We start from the raw sequence: 24,936 nt of genomic DNA, 5'->3' as shown, positions 1-24,936 counted from the left end.
TAAAAAAAAAATGCAAATCTGGCAATAATTTCTGTCCGAAGTCACACATGATATGTGTGTGTACTGTGCATATCTTTGGGTCAGACAACTCTATGCAGACTGTTAGATCTGCAAACTCTTTGTCAGATCACAAAAATAAGCTTGTTTAAAAGGATTACTCAAAATGAACCCTGTCAAAGAAAAAGGCATACCAGAAAAAGTGGAAAAAAGAAAAGAAAATGTTTGAGGATGTAAAACAGACTGGCTTTGAGAAACTGTCCCCAGCTAAACTGCTTAGAATTATTTCATCTCCACAGCTTGGTTTCCCTATCCTTTTTCTGGTCCAGAACAAGATACTTTACTGTCTTGGAGGAGGTGGGAAGCTTCTCTTCAGAGCAGCAGCAGGAACTGTCCAGATATTTGCCATCGCACTCAGCTTCAACTACATCCTTCTGCTGCTCCAGGTATGCTTGAAGCCCCACCCAAGTAGATTGGGACAAGATGATGAAGGTCTTAGGCAGGGGTCAACTTTATTTAGGTGTCCTCTTGTCCCCCATGTATCCATGGCATTGTGAAACAGCTGTCAACTATGTGCTGTTTTATTTTCTACCCTAGCTTTGTTTAGGTGTTCAGAGTTTTGGAAATGACTGGAGAACCAGTGCCAAGTTCCTCAGCACCCTTGGATATTCCTTCATCAGTTACTCCTTCCTGGCACTGGTGGAATTTCTGAGCTGACAGTGTTGATGCCACCCTCCACTAGATCTGACAGGGTTGACACCAATGCACTGACACCAACACGTTGATGCTGACATCAGTTCTGATGGCTTATGGGGCCTTGTAGGTGTTGACATATTCAGTGTTTGACATTTTGATGCTGAAGCCTGCCACTGTAGACTTGGTGACAGCTTTTATGGTACGACAGTCAGATTAGAGATCCTCTTGCCCACTATGGTGTTGGGGCAGTTCTCAGTGCTGACAAAGTCAGAGTCAGTGACATCAGGCCCAGGCATCTCAGCTGGATTTTTGGTGTGAAAAAGACCATCAAGGGTTGGTCAATTAGAACAATTACCTACTCCTTCATTTCCTTCCTCATTCAACTCTGCTTATTGATCTTGCCCTTTCATCACCAACGATCTGAAAGGCACACAGAGTGCATGAAGTCTGGTTTAGACTCTTCCCTAAGAATGATGATTCCTCCTCAAAATTTCCAAAGAGAAAAGCATGCAAGAGAAAGCACATCAAATCAATATCAGAGTTGTCCAAGCCAGATGTGGATCTCAGCGAAAGGAAGGACTTCCCCAATTCCTTTCAGAGGACTCCAAGTTTAGGGGAGTATTGAAGATGTTTTGGCAAAGGGGATCATTGCATGTTGGCCACATCTCTACAGAGGAGGATATCCTTCAGAAAGTCTACAAGTCCAGTGATCCTCACCCTCACCCAACAAATTAATTCACTTGTTTTTTAACAGAGAATGAATGGAGCCAGATGTGGTCAACACTGTTCAAATGAAACCTTATAGAGTGCTTTGGACCTGCAAGGATAGGCTACACAGGAGTAAAGGGCAACTTGTAGACCCTATTGTGGCATCAGCAGCCACCAGACAAGATGCCATAATCCAGACAAAGATTCCAGAATGATAGCTCAGAAAGTGTGTTTCTGTCAAGTACATTTGCTGTTATGGCTATGAACTGCATGGTGCAAATGGTATGTTTTCAGAGAAATCTGGCAGGTAATACCTTAGAATATCTGAAATAGTTTTCCCCAGGTGGAACACTCAGGTAGCAATCATGAGTTCATCTGAATCACTCTCCATGCATCTCCTTCATTACATTACAGATGGAACAACTTGTGCCAAAGGATCTGGCATTGCAATAAGTTGACAAGCTTGGCTGCATTTAACTAAATTAATGGAAATTTCAAAGGGATCTTTGTCAGTGCCCCTTTCAACAGTACCACCTTTTCTGGACAAAAAAGATAAAGACACCTTGCTACAGTACGAGCAGCAGGACAAAAATGCTTACAGCTGTTGGAGTGAAGTTCTTGGCTCCTCAAAGATCATTTCAGAGAGACCAGAAAGCAAACAAGAACCGTTGCTAAATGAAATCCCAACAACAGCAACAGCAACATTTTGACAGGAATTCTCAGGGCATAGGTATTTTGTTCAATGGTCATCACCCTAGAAGCAGAAGTGGAAGCAACAACAGGGTTATACAGGTCTTCTCCTAAACTGTTGCCTGACTGTCCCTCTCTGGAGACAGTATTAGGTTGCCTCTTCTAGAATCCAAATGCATGGCAGGCAATAACACAGGGAAGTTGGATCAGAGTGATTAAACAGAGAGATTATACTATACTATTTTCCCACTACCCAGTAAATCTTCCCTCCCTTCCTCCACCCTCTATGGTGTTGAAAAGGTTTGAGAGTTTGGGAATGGGTCATATCCTCACATCAATTTCTTATGGTAGTGCACGTTCCAGGTAAAGCCAGTGTGATTGTAGACAGGTTGAGCAGACACATGTTGCTCCCACACCAATAGTCTCTCAACAGATCAGTGGCCCAAAACATCTTTTGTTGATGGGGGAAGACATGCTGCAATCTCTTTGCTTCACCCTTCCACACCAAATGAAGTTACCCCCCCCCCCCCCCCCGCCACTCATACAGAAGTTCATGCAAACAGACAAAATGTGCATAGCCAAGGTGATTCTAATAGTCCCATTCTGGCCTCACCTGATATGGTTTCCTCTGCTTTTGCTCCACTTAATAAGGAAGCCTCTTCATCTACAGCAGGACCCCAGTATGCTGTCTCACCCATTTTGGCAGTCTCAGCTGGACTTCCAATCCTTGCAGTTAACCACTCAGTCTAATCTCAACCATCCTAATATCTGTGTTTTTCCCAAAATACATCAACAAAGGGGAATATACACTACATTGTCTAGATGTAAACAGCTGAGATTTTGTTTGGAAAGAACATGAGTTCAAAAACAAATGACCATCTCTTTGTCTATTTTATACTTTTGTATATCTGTTGGAGCTTTTCTCCCCGGGCCTCTACTGAAAATGGAAATTTATCCAGCTAGACTACCCGGTCGACAAATGTAAAATAAATAAATAAATAAAATAAATTGTCTCCTTTTCATAACATAAGAAAGGAAAAAGGATGGCCAAGTTATTTCTGTCAAAATGGCTATCATATCACATCATTTTTTGCTATATATCCAGTAATAAACCTTTGCTAGCCAAACCTAGAGCACAGTCTGTCAGAGCTCAGGCAGTTTTCACTGTTTTTCTCAGGAATCTCCCACCGGATGAAAATTTGTGCAACTTCCCTGGGGTCTTCCTTACATACCTTTGCAAAACATTACAGATGAGACCTGATTTCTATATCTAGAGCCTTCTTTAGGGCTTCCTTCCTTAAAGGAATTTAGTCTTAGTTCCACTCCTGGCCTTCTTGGGATTTGGTCCATCAGTTTACAATGTACAGACAAAACTAACTTAAATGTATAACATATGTACTTACCAAAATGATAGATTTAGTTGGTAAATTACCTCCTCATCAATCTGTTTCCAAATTGTCAACAACTGCAGAAACCTGGAGGGGCACCAGAGGCCAGGCATTCAGTCCCTGGGGTGCAATTCCTTTTGCTTTGCCCTTTTCACTAGTCCACTCCTAGGTGATTAGTTTGTTTCATGATTTATATAAAAGCCTGTGGTTACACTTGATCTGGAGAAGTAAGTTAGGCATTATAGGTAAGTAAAGAAGTTTATAAAAGATTATTTGTTTCTGAAAAGAGGCACCTTTGTCAAGCAATTCATCTGTTTACATTTTGCAGACAAAATACAAACTAAATGTATCTTTCTGGTAAATAAATAACTTACATTTTTCTCACCTGACTATTTGAATCAGAATTTTCATTTTTGCTTGTCAGATCTGACACATTTGTTTTAACTGTGGTTGGATTACTTCTAAAATTCTTATGATTTTTTCCTACCTGGGAACTGAAAGAAGTACGACAGTCTGAAAGTTCATGGGTGAAGAGTTACTTTTGTTTTATATGACTTGCCATATTAATAACAAGGAATAACATTCTTTCTGTTTTGATTTGCCTACAGTTATTTGCATCAGAATCTTGTTACTGCATTTCTGTACTCTCGGTTATCTGCATCAGAATCCTGTTAGTAGATTTGTGTTCTCTTGTTTCATTACAATTTAGTTGAGATAAATCAGATTGTTATCATTTTTCATTTAAATTTCCTTTGACTTGAAACAAAATCAGGACATTTACTATTATATCTTTCAATAAATTAATTCCTGCTAACTTGCTTTTTTGTTATATTTCTATACTTTCCCTTTTCTTTGTTATACATGGCTGTTATTTTCATTCTTTTCTGTTTACTTTATTATCTGATTATTATTGTATAATATTTAGTTACTTAAGCAAATTAATAAAGTTTACTTAAATTTGAGCTTCACATGAAGGATATGATACTACATTCTTTCTGAAGTTCTCAGTGTGTCAGAGTTCACAATCTGACTACTTAAAACCGGGAGAGGTGTTCAGAAAAGCTTATTATTTATGCAGCGCACTTATTACCATGAGGCATTTTTATTTATTTATTTACTATCACAGAATTTGCCAAGATTTGCATCTCAGATGCATAAGTAGTCACTTTAGCCATGAATGCATGAAAAAGTAAAAAAAAAACAAAAAAAAAAACACTGGTTTGTAATTACCGCTTTGCATAAGTATTAAAATTTTTGAATACTTCCTATTTCTTGATGAGGTCAGTAAAGTGGTATAAAGTGCAATAAAGTGGTATAAAATGTGTGTAACTGCTAAACTGAAGCTCTTTCTCCAACAGTAAGTTGTTAGACAAATCTTTATATGAAGAGCAGGGCTCAGTTACATTGCAGCATTTCTTAAACTTGTAAGTGCTTACCATTTTGTCCAATGAACTGTTGCTTATTCATGTAACTGTAGAAAACCAAGAACAATATGAAGTATTAGAAACTGACCAAATCTGCTTTGCTATAGCTGTGAAGTATTGAGTATTTTTTACTGATAACTGAGCTGAGCTGTTCTTCCTGACACCTAATTTAAAGCGTGTTTGTAGGCGCATGGGGTAATATTCAAATTTTTTAGAATTGAAGCTTTAAATATATAATGAAAACCTACAATTTAGCTTCTTTGTCTTTCATAAGATTTAAATGTACCTTGAAAAATTAATATTTCAGGGTAAATGAAGAAAAAAGAAACACAGACACTGACTGTAGAGTGAATGCAGAAACAAATTACTTGATTTACGGAGTGTAGGTTGTGTCATGTGGGTGCCTGGTGATAGCTTGAGGACCTTAACTTCAATTTTCAGAACAGCGAGAATGTGAATTCAAATCGCATAATATATATTAATTCTAATATTGCATTACCTCAGAGGAGTCCAGATACTCTATAAATATTATTGAGCTTGGAAATTATATATCTGGTTGTAACTGATATAAGCGAATGCTCTTTTTTTCTGCTTTTCTGCAGCTGGTAGCTCTCCATGTAAGATCGCAGTACAGTGAGGTCTGGGAATATGTCCTTCCTCTATTGTAGTGGTATCTCGGACTTGGCATATGTTATTAGCAGGGAGTGTGTGGGGGCATGGGGGGCTTGCCCCCTAAGAAAAATATATATATTTTTTGGTTTTCAATATTTTTGTATTAGATCTGAAAAGATCATTTTTTTAACATTCTTTGGAGCATTCAGATGTGAAGTTGTCCTATCTCGTCTTCATTCTATACTGATGGGTTCAGAACCGATCCTCGGTTCTGACTCAGCCACTTACTAAAGCTTGAATTTTCAAACTAGCTCTAGGCTCCATCTCTATACCATGATGCAAATAGTGCCTACCTCAGATCTTGTTTGCTGCTGAAACAGATTGGGTCATGACTAGCCCTGGCTGAGTACAACATTTCTTTATTTTTATTATTTTCTTAAAAAATAGCAGTAATTGCTTTATTACTTACTTATAGGTATATAGCTATATAAAATGTTAATTTAGAGACTTAAATTAGTATTATTTTAATTTGTGTGTGCGTGGTTTTTTGAGGTGTATTATTCAGGTCTCTGTAGATAGACGTTTTCGTTTCTGGAAAGAAGTTTATTTCCAGTATTTGTCTCAAGTTGTTAAATTGCTATTTTTCGCAGTTTGTGCTTTTTTCAGGCCGTCAATTTAGGCCTTTGCCATCCCTGTTCTCCTATAACTTCGTGTGCAGTGTGTTTTATATATCTATATATTCCTAAAAAATTTGAATAGTTTGTATTTGGAGTGCTTATTATATATCTTAGTCGTTAATGTGTTGAGAGTTATTGTTTCTTTACCTTCAGTTAAGAGCTTGTTTAAGTTAGAAAGATCTTGTTCTCTTTCTAAAATCCCATTTAAATTAGAGGGTGCATCCTTTTGTGAGTGTGTGTTTTGCCTAGAGTTGTGAGTTATGTCAAAGCAACAAAAAGAATTGAAACCATCTGGTTTCAAAAAATGTCCAAAATGTTCACAGAAAATGTCCATCACAGATGGACATACTGACTGCGTTTACTGTCTAGGTGCCAGCCATCTACAAGAAACCTGCTCCATTTGCCATCCGTTTAGTTCCAGGGTATTACATGAGTGTAAAAACAAACTAATTTTAAAAGGATTACTTAAAACCACCTTTGACAAAGCCTTGGACTAGACTCAAAGTTCTCCACAAGAAAAAACTTCAAAAAGACCATCTCCTTCTATTTCAGCTGGATCATCGGAGTCATCCACTAGGCAACCCAGGATGTCTCTGACACCTTCAAAAAAAAAAAAAAAAGGTCAGACCTACTGCCTTAGTTCCATGTGTATCGGAAATGACAACTTTACCTGTCCAGAGCTACTCACTGGTATTGGAGCTGGTCTCCCTGACTCTTAGGTCTACACTATTACAATCTGTGGCATCCGCTTCTTTGTCCAGATCCTCCAGGGGCTTATCGGAGTTCGAGGTGGATTGTGTGGTGCAGACTGCTTAAGACACCGGCATTAGCCAAATTGTTGTCAGAGCCAACTCGGAGAAGCACGGAACTGACAATAGCCGTTCCTTTACCTTCCATTCCTCCTCTGACTCCAGCTCAAGTTTCTGAGCCGGAACGCTTGGAGACAACTTCGGTGCAGCCGATGGAACCGAGACCTACTACAGCCTCTTTGGTTCCTATCACTCTGACTACCTCAGAGCTAGCCAAGGTATCTAGGAGCTGACACTCGCCAGTTTGGTCTGGGGGGGGGGGGGGGAGCCGGGTCGAGACTTTTTTGGCTCCGACCTTGCCCCTTGGTGCCTCAGCTCAGGTGAGCTCGGCTCCTACTGCTGCTTCAGAGCCAACTTTTGTGGTTCCAGGGGGGGTCCTCCGATTCTTCGGAACTGGGGATTTCCATGGGCCATTGGAAGGGGGCTTTCGAAGCTATGAGGAGAGCCCTTTCCCCACGGACATCATCATCACTGTTGGACCCAAGCGTTTCATCCCCCAGAGCACCGGTATCTGTCTCCACACACATGATCCCCCCCTCAGAGTAGAGATCCTAAGTCTCAGGATGCCCCATCAGGTGAGACCCTATCTTCCAAAACCTGTCCAGAATGTCCAGCTGAAGAGGTCCCTCTGAAGAAGTTATGCAAGAGCAAGCATGTAGACTCCCCTGATAAGTCAGTCACATCAGACACAGACCTCGAGGAGTCAGAAGGGTCCCCAAGGTCACCCTCTGAGGATGTCTCTTTTGCAGACATCCTGGAAATCCTTAGACAGAGAGGCGGCTGGAAGTCCCATTTCCCCTTCTGATGAGGAGTCTGTTTACTTGAAGGCTTTTGGATCTCAACCTTCAGCCACCTGGGTGTCTCCACCTTTCTACGAACTGATAGACTTAGTTTGTCGAAAGGCGTGGGAGTCTCCGGATACTGTGTAGCCTGTCCCTCGGAGGCCTAACAAATTTATCACTTCCCGTAGATGCTATTGTGGTGGCTGCGGCCACGAAGAAGGAGTTAGCCAAGACTTCCACAGCTGTCCATCTCCCGAATAAGGAGTCGCAGATGATGGACTGGTATAGAATGCGCATGTTTTCTTCAGCGGCCTTCACTCTTAGGTCCCTGAGTTACCTTATGCATTTCACAAGACTTCAGAAAGATCTCCTAAAAGAGCTTGGAGATACTCTATAGGCTACAGTACCTGCGAGGGTAGGAGATAAGGTATCTTCACAGCTGGCCACCCTTAATTCAGTGGTTAACTCATCCATGAGGCACGCCTCTTATGCTGCTGATGGAGTGAGCAGATCAGCGGGTTCCAGAATTGTCCATAGGAGACATTTCTGGATGCACTTGTGCAATTTTTTGGAACCTTTCAAGTCATCCTTTGTCAGTACCCCATTTAATGGCTCATCCTTGTTCAGGCCTAAAGTCAAAGAAACACTTACCAGAGTGAACAAGACAGAAAGACTTCCTCTGCCATCACAGTCTGTTTTTCCACACCTTCTAGTCCCTATCCCAAGGGTCAAAATGGTGGCAAAATATGGTTCTGTAAATCCCAGAGGGCTTTTCAGGACACACAGGGTGAACCTTCCTCCAGGGGCAGAGGAGGTGGTAGTAATGGAAGATGCTGCCCATGCAGCAGAGGGGGTCCACAGAACCTGGGCGACTAACAATCCTTCTTCAGCAAGCTCTATCGGCGCTCCTGAAAGGAGGCCCGACTGTCCCTCTCTGGAGGCAGTCAATGGAAGCTTATCTTTGCACCCACAAGCCTGGTTGGACATTACAAAAGCCAAGTGGGTGCAACGTGTCATATCCAGAGGGTATGCAATCCCCTTTTCAATGCCACTTCCAAAGATAAAGAAAATCCTGGATGTTCCACCCAGTCACAGGGAACAAGCAACATTAGAAGTTCAAAATTTGCTTCAAAAAAGAGTCATCCAGTCAGTCCCCCGCAGACCAGATAGGATCCGGAACTTACTCAAGGTTCTTTTTAGTTCCAAAAAAGACAAGAGACTGGAGACCCATACTAGATCTCAGCAGACTAAACAAATCTGTAAAAAAGACAAAGTTCCACATGGTCACGCTACAGTCAGTACTTCCCTTTTTATGGAAAGACAATTTGATGTGCTCGATAGACCTCCAGGATGCGTACTACAACATAGAAATGGACAGGTCATCCACGAGTCATCTGCGCTTTTGGTTGGGAGCCAGTCATTTCCAATTTCGAGCTCTGCCCTTTGGTCTCACTACAGCCCCCAGAGTGTTCACCAAATGCATGGCAATAGTTACGGCTCACCTGAGACATCTGGGATTCCGAGTGTTTCCATACTTTGACGACTGGATCCTAACCGCTACCACCAAGCATCTACTTCTCCAAGCAAGAGACACTGCCTTGCAACTATGTGCCCAGCTAGGGATTTCAGTAAACTACAAAAAGTCTGCCTTATAGCCATCACAACATATTGTATTTATAGGCATAGAATTAAACACAAAAACCATGGTGGCCAAGCTTCCAACAGACAGCATTCAAACTCTTCACCTTCAAATCCAGGACCTTCTCTGCAAAACTAAGGTACGAGCAAGGACAGTCCTGAAAGTTCTGGACATGGTAGCAGCAGCAGTAATTGTCATTCCCTTAGCAAGATTACACACGAGAATCCTGCAGTGGATGCTTTTCTCACAATGGTCCATGCAGGAGCTGCCTCTGTCTCATCTAATACTTCTGACGGAGACTTGCAAGAAAGACCTACACTGGTGGCTTCACTCCGATCAGGTGATGTTGGGTTGACCTATTTTTTCCCCCTTCCCTGATAGCCACAATGACCACGGGTGCTTCCTAGATAGGATGGGGGGGGGCATTATCAGGGAAGAACAGCCCAAGGCACATGGCAGGAGCATGAGGCTCATTTGCACATAAATATACTAGAGATGAGAGCAGTGCTGATGGCGTTGCAAGCATTCCAAGACTTTCTTCTGATAGGAACAATTGCAATACAAACACACAATATGTCAGTAGTGTGTTACATAAACAAGCAAGGCAGAACCAGATTGTATCCCCTCTGTCAAGAGGCCGTGAGAGTATGGCAGTGGGCAACGCCTTCCCAACATTTTCTAATAGCAACGCATATCCCAGGGAAATCCAAAGTGATAGTGGGCAATCTAAGCAGAGCTATTCTGATATTTCGCAGATGGGGCCAGCCTTGCTGCGACCTTTTTGTCACAGCCACAATTGCAAAATGCAGCAGCTGCTTTGCCCTGATCCCTCTTCCGGAAGAGTCCCTGAGGGATGCATTTGTACACGATTGGCCTCTGGGACTCCTTTATGCATTTCCACCCTTTCCCCTGATACCCAAAGTTCTTCAGAAAGCCAGCAGTTTGGGAAGGACCTTGATTCTAATAGCCCCTTACTTGCGTCTTCAAATATGGTTCCCCTTCTTGAAGCCTCATCTTTTGGAAGAGCCTTGGATTCTGGACCTGGTACCCAATCTTCTGACACACTCATCGGGGACTCTACATCCATCTCTTCACTCTCTAAAATTGACAGCATGGCTGCTCCAGTTCCCAGTATAGCCAGGCTGCACAACTTCACCCCAAAAGTCTGACGCATCTTGATTTCTTCTCATAAGATGTCTACAAGAAAACTTTATCATAGCAAATGGAAAAGATCCTCCATCTGGGCTTTACAAAATTCCATTGATCCTTATTCAGCACCCTTGGCATTTATATTTGAATTCTTGGCTAAACTTTTTAATGAAGGGGCAGCTGCAGCAAATTTTTGGGTACAATTGGCAGCAATCTCAAATGTTCATATTGGCAATGATGGAATGAATATCATGTCTCATAAACTTTCTAAAGCCTTCCTGAGAGGCACTAATTTGCTAAGACCAATCAGACGACAACCCCTTCCACCATGGAATCTCAAATGTGAAGTTGTTCTATCTCGATGTTCATTCTTACTGATGGGTTTGGAGCCAATCCCTTGACTCTGTGTCGGCCTGCTACAAAGCTCGAGGATTTCAAGTAGCTTGAGGCGAAGTCTCTTTCCCATAATGAACTAGAGTTATCCCAGATCTAGTTTGCCGCTGCAACTGATCGGAGGTTCTCGCTAGCTCGGGCCAGTAAAAACCTTGTTTTTCATTATATTTCATTTATTGTTGATATTTTTGCTAAAAATAGTTAAATAGTTAGTTAGTTAAGCTCTTACAACTTTCTCTGTAGTTTCCGTTTCCCGGTGTTCCTTTTTTCTTAGCTTAAAATTTGGCCTTGTTTTTTTCTTAAGCCTATTTAAAGCTCTCAGTACAAATTTGTTTAAACAGTGACTTTCTGTCACTTTTTTTCTTAGAAATAGTTGGCATTTAATATTGTTTGCTTAGGTAGGGACCTTTTTGTCACAGGTTAGAATTTAGATAAGGTTTAGTTTTTGTGAAATAGCAGCTATCTTTATTTCTATAGTCTGCTTAGTATAAATACTTGTGTGTTTTAATATTGTGTGCTTTGAGACCGTGTTTTCTGTCGCATATTTATACTACTAAATGGTACCTGCATTTGGATAAATATTTGTGTGTGTGTGTGTGTGTGTGTGTGTGTGACCTTAGCCTGTTTTTTCAAAGGGCTTTTTTGACAGTAGTTTGTTTGATAGTGTGTTTGGTAAGATATGACTGACCAAGATAAACATCCTATGTCAGGATTTAAAAAGTGCCCTAAATGTGGTCAAAAAATGTCTGTCACTGAAGTCATGTCAACTGTGTGTATTGTTTAGGAGCATTACACTTACAAGATAGCTGCTCCATATGCCATTCCTTTTGTTCTCATGTTCTCCAAGAGAGAAAGAGGAAACTCATTGATAGGGGTTTATTGAAACCTTCTTTCCAGGAGACTTTGAGTGACCAGGATGGATCTAGTAAGTCCTCAAAGTCTTCCAAGACTTCCATGGAATAAAAAAAAAAATCTAAAAAGTCTGTGACATTGGCTCCACAGGTCTCGGAGCCAACTGTCTTATCTTTTCGGAGCCAGTCCCCTGTTTTGGAACCTGTATCCGAAATTCCAAAATCTCCATTATTACAGTCGGTACCACCATCGATCCATTCATCCCGGTCTTCTGTTAGCTTTTCAAAGTTGGATGTTGATCATATGGTGTAGAAGCTTTTACAGGCACTGGCCTTTGCAAAATTATCGGCTCCGACCCAAGCAGCTTCGGAGCCGAAGACCCTTATGCCAGCTACATCTCTTCCTCCAAGCCATACCAGTCTTTCGGAGCTGGAGGAGATGGACTTGTTCATTGTGGAGCCTTTGGAGCGGACACCTGCTCCAGTGTCTTCAGTTCCGTTCACTCTGACGTCCTCAGCGCCAATCGAGGACTCTAGGGGCCGACACTCTCCGATCGGGTCCAGGGAGGATAGTTAGACCGACTTGTCAGTTCTGACGTTGCTTCTTGGGGCTTCAGCTTGGAGCCCACTGTCCCAGTGCCGGGGGTATCGATGGTTTCCTGAGATCTGTCGGTCCCTTGGCATCAGAGCAGGGGTGCCTTCGAAGCCATGAGGAGAGTTGTGTCTCCTAAGGCATCCTCGACCTCAGGTCCAGCTTCTTTCTCCCCTAAAGCACATGTGTCTGCTTCTGCTTCACAGATCCTGGCCAAGCGTAGAGACCCAGAGCCTCAGGAAGCCCCATTGGGTGGCCCATGCTCTTCCGAGACCTCATCAGAAGCTCCCACTGATGAGGTTCCCAGGAAGAGAGTTTGTAAGAGGAAACATCTAGACTCCCCACAGGAGTCCCTGACATCTGATACTGACTTGGATGAATCAGAAGGGTCCCCACGATCCCCCTCTGAGGATATCTCATTTGTTGAGATACTAGAAATCATTAGGCAGAGGGGTGACTGGCAGTCCAAAAACCCTACTGAAGACGAGTTGGTTCTCCTGAAGGCTTTCGGGTCTCAGCCCTTCACCTCTTGGGTGTCTCCGCCCTTCGATGAGCTGATGCAGCTGGCCTCATGAAGGGCGTGGGAGTCTCCAGATATCATGGAGCCTGTCCCTATGAGGCCTAATAAGTTTATATCTGCTCCCCTAGACAAATCTTTTTTGACTAAAGGTGTGCCAGTTGATGCCATGGTGGTGGAAGCAGCCACCAAAAAGGAAATGTCAGAAACTTCTTCTTCTATCCATCCTCTGAACAGAGACTCCAGGATCATGGATAGTTATGGGAAGCGCACTTTTAGTTCAGTGACATTTACATTCCATTCGCTCAACTACTTAACCCATTTCACGAGACTACAAAGAGAGCTCCTTAAAGAGCTGGGAGATACTCTTCAGGGTACAGTAGCTGCAGGAACTTAGCTGCAGGAACTTCAGACAAAGTTGCCTCCCAGCTTGCTACCCTCAACTCCATTGTTAACTCGTCCTTGCTCCTCATTTTTTATGCAGCTAATGGAATGAGTAGGGCAGCGGGTACAGGAATTGCTCTTAGGAGGCACTCCTGGATGCACTTGTGTTCCTTCGCGGAGCCCTTCAAGTCATCCTTTGTGAATACTCCTTGTGATGGCTCATCCCTTTTTGGGGACAAAGTCAAGGAAACTTTGACCAGGTGTGAGCAGGAAGGAAAGACTCTGTCTGCTGTCGGAGTCCATTTTTCCACCCCTACCAGACCCTATCCCAGGGGTCAAAGGGGAGGGAAAATGTGGTTCTGAAAAGCTCAAGGAGCCTTTCAGGACACACGTGGTGAACCCCCCTCCAGGGGCAGAGGCAGGGGCAATAATGGAAGATGCCACATTCGTGTCAGAGATGGTCCGCAAAACCAAGGCGACAGAGATCATTCTATGGGAAGCCCAACCAACACTCCTGAAAGGAGGCCCGACTGTCCCACTCTGGAGGTAGACAGGGGTCACTTATCTTTGTACCCAAATGCCTGGCTCAGAATAACAAACGACAGCTTGGTGCAAAGTATTTCTGGAGGATATTTCATTCCTTTCGCCACACCCCCTCCACCGACAAGGAAACTCCCTATACGTTCCACCCAGTTATGAGGAACAAGCAACAGTAGAAGTCCAAACGTTGCTAAGAAAAAGAGTCATCCAACCAGTCCCAGCAGACCAGACAGGATCCGGAACTTACTCAAGATTCTTTTTAGTTCCAAAAAAGACAGGGGACTGGAGACCTATATTGGACCTCAGCAGGCTAAACAAATCTGTCAAGAAAGAGAAGTTTTGGATGGTTACCCTTCAGTCGATACTTCCCTTCTTAGGGAAAGACAATTGGATGTGCTCGATAGATCTCCAGGATGCTTACTACCACATAAAAATGGCCAGACCATACAGGGATCATCTGAGCTTCCAGCTGGGAGCCAATCATTACCAGTTTCGAGCCCTGCCCTTTGGTCTCACTACAGCCCCCAGAGTGTTCACCAAATGTATGGCAATGGTCACGGCTCACCTAAGACATTTAGGATTCCAGGTGTTTTCATACCTAGACGATTGGCTCCTCACTGCCACCACCAGGCATCAACTCATTCAATCCAGGGAATCTGCCTTGTCGCCATCGCAGCATATCATCTTTATCGGAGCAGAACTGGACACCACCATACTAAGACATTCAGCAGAAAGAGTCTTACTACTCCGTCAGCAGGTCCGCATTCTGATATTCAAAAACAAGGCTCCAGTATCAGAAGTTTTACAATTGTTAGGTATGATGGCAGCAGCAACTCTGGCCATACCGCTGGGTCGTATGCACATGCGGATACAGCAAAGGCTGTTGTTCACTCAATGGTCTTACCAAGAGCTTCCCATGTCTCACCTGATAGTGATCACAAACTCCAGCAAAAAGGATCTTCAGTGGTGGTTGACCTCACTTCATGTCACCATAGGACGTCCCTTTGTTTTACCCCCACCAGCAGCCACAGTGACCACGGATGCTTCCCTAATAGGGTGGGGGGGGGGGCATTTTCAGGGAAGGACAGCCCAAGGTACATGGACTGATCAAGAGACATATCTGCATATCAATGTCTTAGAAATGAGAGCAGTACTTTTGGTGTTGCAGAGCTTCCAAGACTCTTCCTCTGGGTACGATTGCGATACAGACAGACAACATGTCAGTGGTCTGGTACTTGAAAAAACAAGGAGGAGCCAGGTCATATCCCCTTTGTCGAGAGGCCCTAAGAGTATGGCGGCAGAGGGCTATATCCACCCAGCACTTTCTGTTAGCAACGCACATCCCAGGGAAATCCAATGTGATAGCAGACAAGCTGAGCAGAGCAATTTTGTTGCCTCATGAGTGGTCCCTCAAGAAAGAAATAGTGGACAGAATTTTCCGCAGGTTGGGCCAGCCTTGCTGCGACCTTTTCGTCAGTCACATGAACACCAAATGCAGAAGCTACTTTGTCCTGATTCCCCCTCCGGGAGAAGCCCCAAGGGACACAATCGTTCACGATTGGCCTTCGGGTCTCCTCTTTGTATTTCCACCAATCCCGTTAATACACAAAGCTCTGCAGAAAGCAAAGAGGAGAGTTGTGTCTCCTAAGGCATCCTCGACCTCAGGTCCATTATTCTAATATCCCCTTATTGGCCTCATCAGATTTGGTTCCCCTTCCTTCGATTTCATCTTTAGGAGGACCCTTGGATTCTGGACACAGTTCAGGACCTTCTGATGCCCTCGTGGGGGGAACTTCATTCCTCTCTGCAGTCGCTGAAGCTGACAGCTTGGCTGCTTCAATTCCCATCATAACCAGGTTCCATAACCTTTCCAGTGAGACTAAACAAATTATCTTATCCTCTCATAAATCCTCTACGAGGAAGCTGTACCTTAGCAAATGGAAAAAACTTTCTATATGGGCCTCTAAAAACAATATTAATCCTTACTGAGCCCCTATGGCCTCTATTTTACAGTTCTTGACCATGATTTTCAACAATGGAGCTGCAGCAGCAACTGTTCAGGTTCAACTTGCTGCCATTTCTAATTTTCATTTTGAATTCGAAAGTTTGAATATTATGTCACACAAATTATCCAAAGCCTTTCTCAAAGGGACCTTTCATCTCAGACCACCTGTGAAATCTCCCTATTCTCCATGGAATCTAAATTTTATGCTTTCCCGTATTATTCTTCCTCCATTTGAACCAGCTTCCTCATGTGACCTCAAATTTTTGTCATGGAAGACTATCTTCTTAGTAGCTATTACTTTTGCCCGCAGTGTGTCAGAGCTTCAAGCCTTGTCCATTAAACCTCCTTACTTGATCTTCCATTCTGACAGAGTCTCACTTCGAACAAACCCTTTCTTTTTGCCTAAAGTTTGCTCTGAAACTAATCTTAACCAAATTATTGATTTGCCAGTTTTCTTCCCCAATCACTCCAACAATCTAGAATACAAGCTGCACAAACTTGATGTTCACAGACAACTCAGATTTTACTTGGATAGAACAAAAGATTTTAAGAAATCGGAACAGCTTTTTGTTTCTTTTTCAGACTTCAGGAAAGGTATGCCACTGGCAAAAACAACTCTGTCTAAATGGTTATCTGATTGTATCACCTTTGCATATTCAGCTGCCAATATGCCCTTACGGCATAAAATTAAAGCTCATTCAACCAGAGCAGTTTCTACAACCTCTGCCTTTTCTGCCAGACTTCCTATTGATAACATTTGTGCAGCAGCCACTTGGTCAAAACCTCATACTTTATCACTCATTACAAAGTTGACAGAGCCTCCTTTGGATCTACTGTCTTGAAAAATATACTCCCGTGAGCCACCCGAGAAAGATGGTGCTTGGGACGCTACCCATCAGTAAGAATGAGTGCGAGATAGAACAACTTCACAAAAAGAGATTATGTACTTACCATAAACTTCCATGTGAGTTGTTCATCTCGCCTTCATTCTTATGTCCCTCCCTCCTACCCCCTCCTGGGTTTTCAGAAGACCGAGATGCAAGATTCTTCCTGGTCACTCAACCCTTCTATACTTTCTCTTATGGAGTTATAGGATGACATATGGTATTATTATATGCAGCAAACAAGATCTGAGGTAACTCTAGGTGCATCATGGGATAGGGACTTGGCCTTGAGCTACTTGAAATCCTCAAGCTTTGTAGTAGACCAACTCGGAGCTGAGGGATCAGCTCCGAACCCATCTGTAAGAATGAAGGTGAGATGAACAACTCACATGGAACGGTATGGTAAGTACATAACTTCTTTTTTTGTTCTATCATGCATAATCCTCCCACCTTTTGAACCAGCATCATCTTGTAGCTTGAAATTTTTATCCTGGAAAACCATTTTTGTCATAGCAGTCATATCAGCTAGAAGAGTCTCAGAATTACAAGCAATCACAACAAACCCCCCTTACATGGTATTCCATAATGGCAGGGTTTCACTACGCACAAACTTACTTTTCTTCCTAAAGTATGCTCAGAGTTCAATCTAAATAAATCTATAGAACTACCAGTTTTCTTCCCTAAATATGACAATAAGGCAGAATACATGCTTCATCAGCTTGATGGTCACAGACAATTACGTTTTTATTTCCAAAGAACAAAAGACCACAGAAAATCTGACCAACTCCTTGTCTCATTTTCAGAAAATAAAAAAGGCCTAGCTGTGACAAAATCAACCTTATCCAGGTGGTTATCAGAATGTATTTCGTTCAGTTATCAATCAGCAGACAATGAATTGGCAACCAACATAAGGGTGCATTTGTATTTCGTTCATTTATCAATCAGCAGACAATGAATTGGCAACCAACATAAGGGTGCATTCTACCAGATCTGTGTCAACTTCCTAGACCTTTAAAGCAAGATTGCCAATAGATCCTATATGTGTAGCAGCAATGTGGTCAAGACCACATACCTTTATCACTCATTACAAAGTGGACATGGCCTCCAGGGACAGGGCCTCTTTTGGGTCCACTGTCCTGTGGAATATACTCCCGTGAGCCACCCAGGAATGATTGTGCTGGTGACGCTGTCCCATCAGTATAGAATGAAGACAAGATAGGACAACTTCACATAAAGAAGTTATGTACTCACTGTAACATTCCAGGTGAGTTGTCCCTCTCGCCTTCATTCTTACATCCTACCCTGCTACCCGTAACCTTCATAAGCTCCTGGAGGATCTAGGATATAAGATTACTAATATGCTTTCCTTACTTTGACCCTTGTCTGGGCTTAGTTTTTGGTATATATCTTTATATACTTTGATGTGAAGCTTTGATACAAGTTCATCAACAAACAAGATCTGAGGTAGGCACTATTGCATCATGGGATAGGGATGGAGCCACGAGCTAGTTTGAGACCTCGAGCTTTAGTAAGCGGCTGAGTCGGAACTAAGGATCGGTTCCAAATCCATCAGTATAGAATGAAGACAAGAGGGTCAACTCAGATGGAACGTTATGGTGAGTACATAACTTCTTTTTATTGCTTAGGTAATTGTGTGTGTGTGTGTGTGTGTGTGTGTGTGTGTGTGTGTGTGTAGCACTGATGCTAAGGCCACGGGGGGGGGGGGGGTCAAAGTCTCTCCATAAAAACACTTTAAAAATTAACATTGAATTTCAAAATCTGCATTTTTGGGTAGATCACATTTAAATTTTCTAAAGTTTGAGACTTGCAGTATCTAGCCTCACACTTCTGATAGGAAGCTCTTTCATGCTAAGTGGATACAAACTGCATATTACCTAAAGAACAAAATCTTATCAATACAACAATAGTCAGCAGTCCATTTTTGGAATATAACAAATTAAAAAATAATAAACACTTTGTGAGATTCTGAGGCCTTAGTACTGCAGGAAGAGATCAAAATATGGTAAAATGCATGTTTTTTTTCAATGTAAAGGCTGTTTATATTTACTGTAGTATTTCATATAAACCTGTAGTCTGGGTTCAAAGACATTCATTTTTGTGTTTTTTTTTTTTTTTTTTTTTTTTTGTGTGTGCTGAGAGTTTTGACCCTTTGTCTATTGTTAGAATTGCTTCAGCTCAGAGCAGGGCTCATACCTGCTTTACTGTGTTGGTATATATACAACCTACAGCTATGTAGTAGTAGTATCACTCAGTCTCTCCATTTTATGAAGAAATAATTTCAAAACAGTTTCTATTTTTTTTTTTTTGATATTGTGGTAATTATGATGTCAGCATTTCTGTACTGTGGGCATTTTCAAACCATTACCTTCATCTGTTTTCCAATAATTTTTCTTCCTTACATATTACTTAAAATAAACATTCAATATTAAATAATTATAGAATAAAAACAATTTAAGCTATGCATAATCTGGTCTAGCTTTCCAATCTGTTTTTCACTGAAAATCTTTCATGTGTTTCAGTTGCCAAGCAGATAAACATGAAATATATAATTCCTCAAAAATAAGACACTACATTTAATTAAATCCAGAGTTTCTGTTATTGTTGATCTTAATGACAATGCAAAGCTCATTTTCTCTTTAGCACATCACTGCACAATTACCAGAACTGAGGCATGCACAACTGACATTATCAGAAAATGTCTCTAAGCTTCATTACTCTGGCATAAGGATAGCTAGCTGTATAATTATACAATTTCAAAGACATACTGGATAAGCAAATAGTTTTGTGGAAAATTCTCAGAAATTCATCCCTCAGCTGTTGTAGTTTACTGATGATTTAGTATGTGTACTGACTGAGAGGGGGATTTGTAGTATAAGAGAACAGCATTGCATTGACTTGTGGGACAGCTTTTCCAGTTATTTCATCTTCTGCAATCTTTTTTAGAAATTAGGTCATCAACGTTTCTCCTTTGTACTGGTTAACAATAGCCAGTGGCACCCAAAACACTTTGGTGTCACTCAAATCTAGCGCCTTCAGTATTTTAAATTGTCTTACCACAAATCTAAACTCTGTGTGATCTTTTACTGGTGTTACTTTATGTTTCTCATTACAAGATTAATCTAGCATGCATCATTTTTATGTTCCAGGAAGACAAAGCTTGTTAAAAATTTGAATATGCCTACATACTATTAATGTATGTTATGTATGTGCTTTTATTCTTTGCAGTAAATCAGCTTTTGTAACTGCATCTACTCAACTGTGAATGTTTCTTTACTTTAAATAAATGTAAATATTCCATAGCACAAGATGCAACAGTGAGGTCACAAGTCTTCTAATTTGTTTCCACAGCAAATGTAGTATAATTTACTTGGAAAACTGTAAAACTACACAAACATAAAGATGAAGAAAAAATTTTGTCTGTATGGAAAGGGTTCAAGGAGTCTGTCAACACAAGGTCAGACATGCCCCCACTAAGAAAGGTAAGCCACAGAAAAAATGTAATGAGAAACTGCAGATTCTGAAAAACCAGTGGAAAATTTAGTTATCATTAGAGCAATGTTTTATAGTATACTATATTTAGTTGTGATAGAAAATATATGTTTTAAAATATTCATTAAGACTATCAGCATGCTTATTATTGAAGTATTGTACAGAGTAACTATATAAAAAGACATGTATACAATGAATAAGACATAACAGATGTATGTAGCATAGAGAATAAGTAAAATTAACTATACAAAAAAAAAAAATCAAAGATGTTATGTAGTCATATCTCGCCTCCATTATTATGTGTGGGTTCGTAGCAGATCCTCGGCTCTGACTCGGCCACTTTTATAAAGCCTGAAAACTTCTGATTGGCTCGTGGCTAGGAGGTATCCCATGGTGCATGAGCACATTCCCCAGATCTCGTTTGCCGCGTCTTCAGTTAGAAGCTTCTTTTGGTTGGCAGTGACTAAGTGATTCAGTTTTATTATTTTTACTGTTTATTAGGAGTTTTTTGCTTCTAGTGAAGTTTTTTCTGTCATAGTCTATTGCTGACAGTCTTATAGTGATTACTGATTTGTGTCTTTAACCGGATTTGACCTTATTGCCGTTTAAAATTTACTTGGGCCTGTTGGCCGTTTGAGTGTGGTATCCCGTGAGTGTGTGTTTTTTCTTGGCTAGACCGTTTAACTTAGAGGTTCTAGTTTTGTCCCTGTTTCTTTTCTTGCACTAGGTTCGTTTAAGTTAGAGAACCTAGCTACCCCCTTTTATTTTTTGTGGGTGATAGGGCTAGATCTGCTTAAGTTAGAAGATCTAGTTCCTCTCTTGTTGTGTACGTGTGTTGTTTTTTCTCTACTGCCATTATGTCTAAGGAACCTAAAGAACACAAACAGTCAGGCTTTAAAAAGTGTATTAAATGTTCGCAAAAAATGTCCATCACCGATGGACATAGCGTTTGTGTGTACTGCTTAGGGGCTATACATCTACAAGAAACTTCTCTTCTGCCATTCTTTTAGCCCTAGAGTACTCCAGGAATGGAAGAATAAGCTGATTTTGAAAGGCATGTTGAAGCCTTCCTTCAAGGAAGACCTAGCCAGTTCTTCTCCTGTGCTAGGTCGCATTCATCTAGGAAGGATAAGGGCAAGACCTCTAAACGGCCTTCTCTGGCCCCAACTTCTGCCTCTGAACCTCCACAGAAGTTACCAAAATCGGAGTTGGTCTCTGTCTCTTTGGCTCCACAGTCTTCGGGGCCGATTGAGATTTTGGACATAGACCTTGCAGTATCGGCACCAAGTGTTTTGGCGCCGATCACTAGTAGTCCTCTTCGGACCCGGCCAACAGACATTCCACCGGTCTCCCCTACTCTAAAATCGCCTATATTGCAGAGAACAAGGTCTCCTACACTGTCCTCCAGATCCTCCAGGAGTTTATTTGAAGAAGACATCAAGAGAGTGGTGCTCAGACTCTTCAAGTCGTCGGCCTTGCCAAAATTTGTCGACTCTGACCCATTCGGTCTCGGAGCCGACTCCTGCTGCTGATCCTGCTCTCTTTCCTCCTCCAACCCAGACTGGGCCTTTGGAGCCGATATTGCCGGTACCGACTATAGTGGTGTCCTCGGCTCCAGCACCCTGTGTGGTTGTCTCGTAGCCGAGTTCCGCTCCGACACTCTCAGTGCCGTCCGAAGTGTCTGGGTCCGAAGTTCTTCGGCCGCCCCCGAGGGGGACACTTGGAACCGAACGTCTTTGGTGCCGAGCCTTCCTCTTGGTGCATCGACTCAAGTGAGCTCGGACCCTACATCGTTCTCGGAGCCGATCCTTTTGGAGCCATCAGCACCTACACTCTCTTCGGAGCCGGGGTGTCTTTCAGAGCCAGAGGAATTGGTCTTCGTGAGGATGAAGAGTATGTTGGATAGCTCATCCACCCCACGTAGAAATACCGATGCTATACTCCTTCAAGCGGCGACTACAGTCTTAGCATCCTCTCTTCCCCAGGATGGCAGAGACTCACAGCCTCAGGACCCCCATTTAGGTGGCCCCCGATCTTCCGAGACCTCCGCAGAAGACCCCGCTGAGGAGCCCCCTCAGAAGAGATCATGTGAGAGGAAGCATTTATACTCCCCTGATGAATCTCTCACATCTGACACTGACCTCGATGAGTCGGAGGGGTCCCTTAAGTTATCCTCTGAAGATGTCTCCTTTGCAGACATTTTGGAGATCATCAGGCAGAGAGGTGGCTGGCCCACCATTACCGCATCTGATAAGGAGTCAGCGTACCTGAAGGCATTCGGGTCTCAACCCTCAGCTTCATGGGTGTCTCCTCCATTTGATTAATTACTGGATCTTGTGAGTCAGAAAGCATGGCAGACTCCTGATGCTGTGGAACCGGTCCCCAGGAGGCCGAATAAATTTCTTTCCGCCCCTAAAGTCAAAGAATTTTTATCCAAGGGCTTACCTGTTGATGCCATGGTGGTGGTGGCGGCCACTAAAAAGGAGCTAGCAGAGACTTCTTCTTCTATCCATCCGCCCAATAAGGAATCACGAATGATGGACAGGTACGGGAAGCGTAACTTCTCTTCAGCAGCTTTTACACTCTGATCGCTGAACTATCTATCCCACTTTACGAGACTTCAGAGAGATCTCCTAAAAGAGTTAGGAGATACTCTTCAGGGTATCTCTACTGAAGCAGTCCCATCTACAGTGCCTACTCAGTTGGCTACTCTAACATCCATTGTTAACTCCTCCATGCGGCTGATCTCGTATGCAGCTGATGGTGCGAGTAAGGCGGTAGGTTCAGGTGTCTCCTTAAGGAGACATTCCTGGATGCGTCTATGCAACTTTGCTGGGCCTTTCAAGTCTACATTCACTAATGCCCCCCCATGGATGGATCTTCTCTTTTTGGACCCAAGGTGAAAGATACCCTCAACAGGTGTGAACAGGAAGGAAAGACTCTCTCTGCCGTGGGCGTCCGTTTTACCGTTCCTTCTAGACCTTACCCTAAAGATCAGAAGAGCAGTAAAATGTGGTTTAAGAAATCACATAGACCTTTACAGGATACACAGGGTGATTCCTCCTTCAGAGGCAGGGGGGAGGAGGAACTAATGGTAGACGTCGCCCTAGAGGCAGGGGAGGCCCACAAAATCAGGGAGATTGTGATTCCTTTCATGACCGTCCCTATCAGCATTCCTGATGTGGAACCCGACTGTGCATCTCTGGAGCTGGTAGGGGGTCGCCTGTCCTTGTACCCAGAAGCCTGGCTAAATCCCACTTGAGACAAGTGGGTACAAGACATTATCACCAGAGGTTACTCAATACCCTTTTCCCTTCCACCATGCCCTCCCAAAAGGATCCCAGATGTACCACCCAATCACAGGGATCAAGCGGCTATAGAGATAGAAAAGCTGCTATTAAAAAGAGTCATCCAAAAGGTCCCAACAGACCAGACAGGGTTCGGAACATACTCCAGGTTCTTTTTAGTTCCAAAAAGAACAGGAGACTGGAGACCCATCTTAGACCTCAGCAGGTTAAATGAGTATGTAAAGAAGTTGAAGTTCTGAATGGTCACTCTACAATCCATACTCCCTCTGTTAGGGAAAAACAGCTGGATGTGCTCAATAGATCTCCAGGATGCCTACTACCACATAATGATGGACAAAGCATCAAGGAGTTACCTACGCTTCTGGCTGGGAGCCAATCATTACCAGTTTCGGGTGCTGCCCTTTAGTTTCACCACAGCCCCCCGGGTGTTCACCAAATGCATGGCAGTAGTGACAGCTCATTTGAGGCGTCAGGGAATCCAAGTCTTTCCATATCTGGATGATTGGCTCCTGACCGCCACCACCAGGCATCATCTAGTTCAATCCAGGGATTCCACAATCAAGTTCTGTTCCCAGTTGGAAATCTCTATAAACTGGGAAAAATCCTCAACTTTGCCCACTCAATCTATAACCTTTATAGGAGCAAACATAGACACGGTTTCTATGATAGCCAGCCTACCTACAGACAGAATACAGAATCTTGCACAGCAAATTTACAGGATACTTCCTCTTTGAAGAGTCAAAGCTAAGGTGGTGTTGCAGCTTCTTGGAACAATGGCATCGACCATAACCTTGGTACCATTAGCAAGACTACATATGTGGATACTCCAATGGCTCCTGTCATCCCAGTGGTCCTTTCAGCAGTTGCCTTGCATCACCAGATACTGATCACAGATTCATGCAAAAAGGATCTCCGCTGGTGGATTCAGCCAGGTCATCTTACCACAGGGACTCCCTTTGTACTGCACCAACCCATTGCCACTGTGACCATGGATGCCTCCCAGATAGGGTGGGGGGGGGGCATTATCTAGGCAGGACTGTCCAAGGCACATGGCAAGATCAAGAGGCCCATCTGCATATCAGTGTCCTAGAGATGAGAGTGGTGCTTCTAGCGTTGCAAGCAATTCACGACTTTCTCCTTCTAGGGACGATAGCTATCCAGACAGACAACATGTCGGTGGTTTGGTATCTAAACAAACAAGGGGGAACCAGATAATACCCTTTATGTCGAGAGGCCCTGTGAGTTTGGAACTGGGCAATTTCTTCCCAGTGCTTTCTCATTGCAATGCACATCCCAGGGACATCCAACGTGATAGCGGACAAGCAAAGCAGGGCAATATTGTTACCTCATGAATGGTCTTTGAACCAGAAAATAGCCCGTC

General features: G+C 42.8%; 1 protein-coding gene across 6 annotated transcripts in view; it reads right to left on the bottom strand.

Annotated features, from left to right (window-relative positions):
- Nucleotides 1-24,936, bottom strand: part of GRIN1 (glutamate ionotropic receptor NMDA type subunit 1) — a 2,709,836-nt gene that overhangs the window by 1,685,010 nt on the left and 999,890 nt on the right. The gene's annotated exons all lie outside the window — the stretch shown is intronic.

The sequence above is a fragment of the Protopterus annectens genome, chromosome 16.part0 (genome assembly GCF_019279795.1).
Source record: "Protopterus annectens isolate FY-2018-M chromosome 16.part0, PAN1.0, whole genome shotgun sequence".
Taxonomy (NCBI): Eukaryota; Metazoa; Chordata; order Ceratodontiformes; family Protopteridae; genus Protopterus; species Protopterus annectens.
This window is presented reverse-complemented; position numbering and strand designations above follow the sequence as displayed.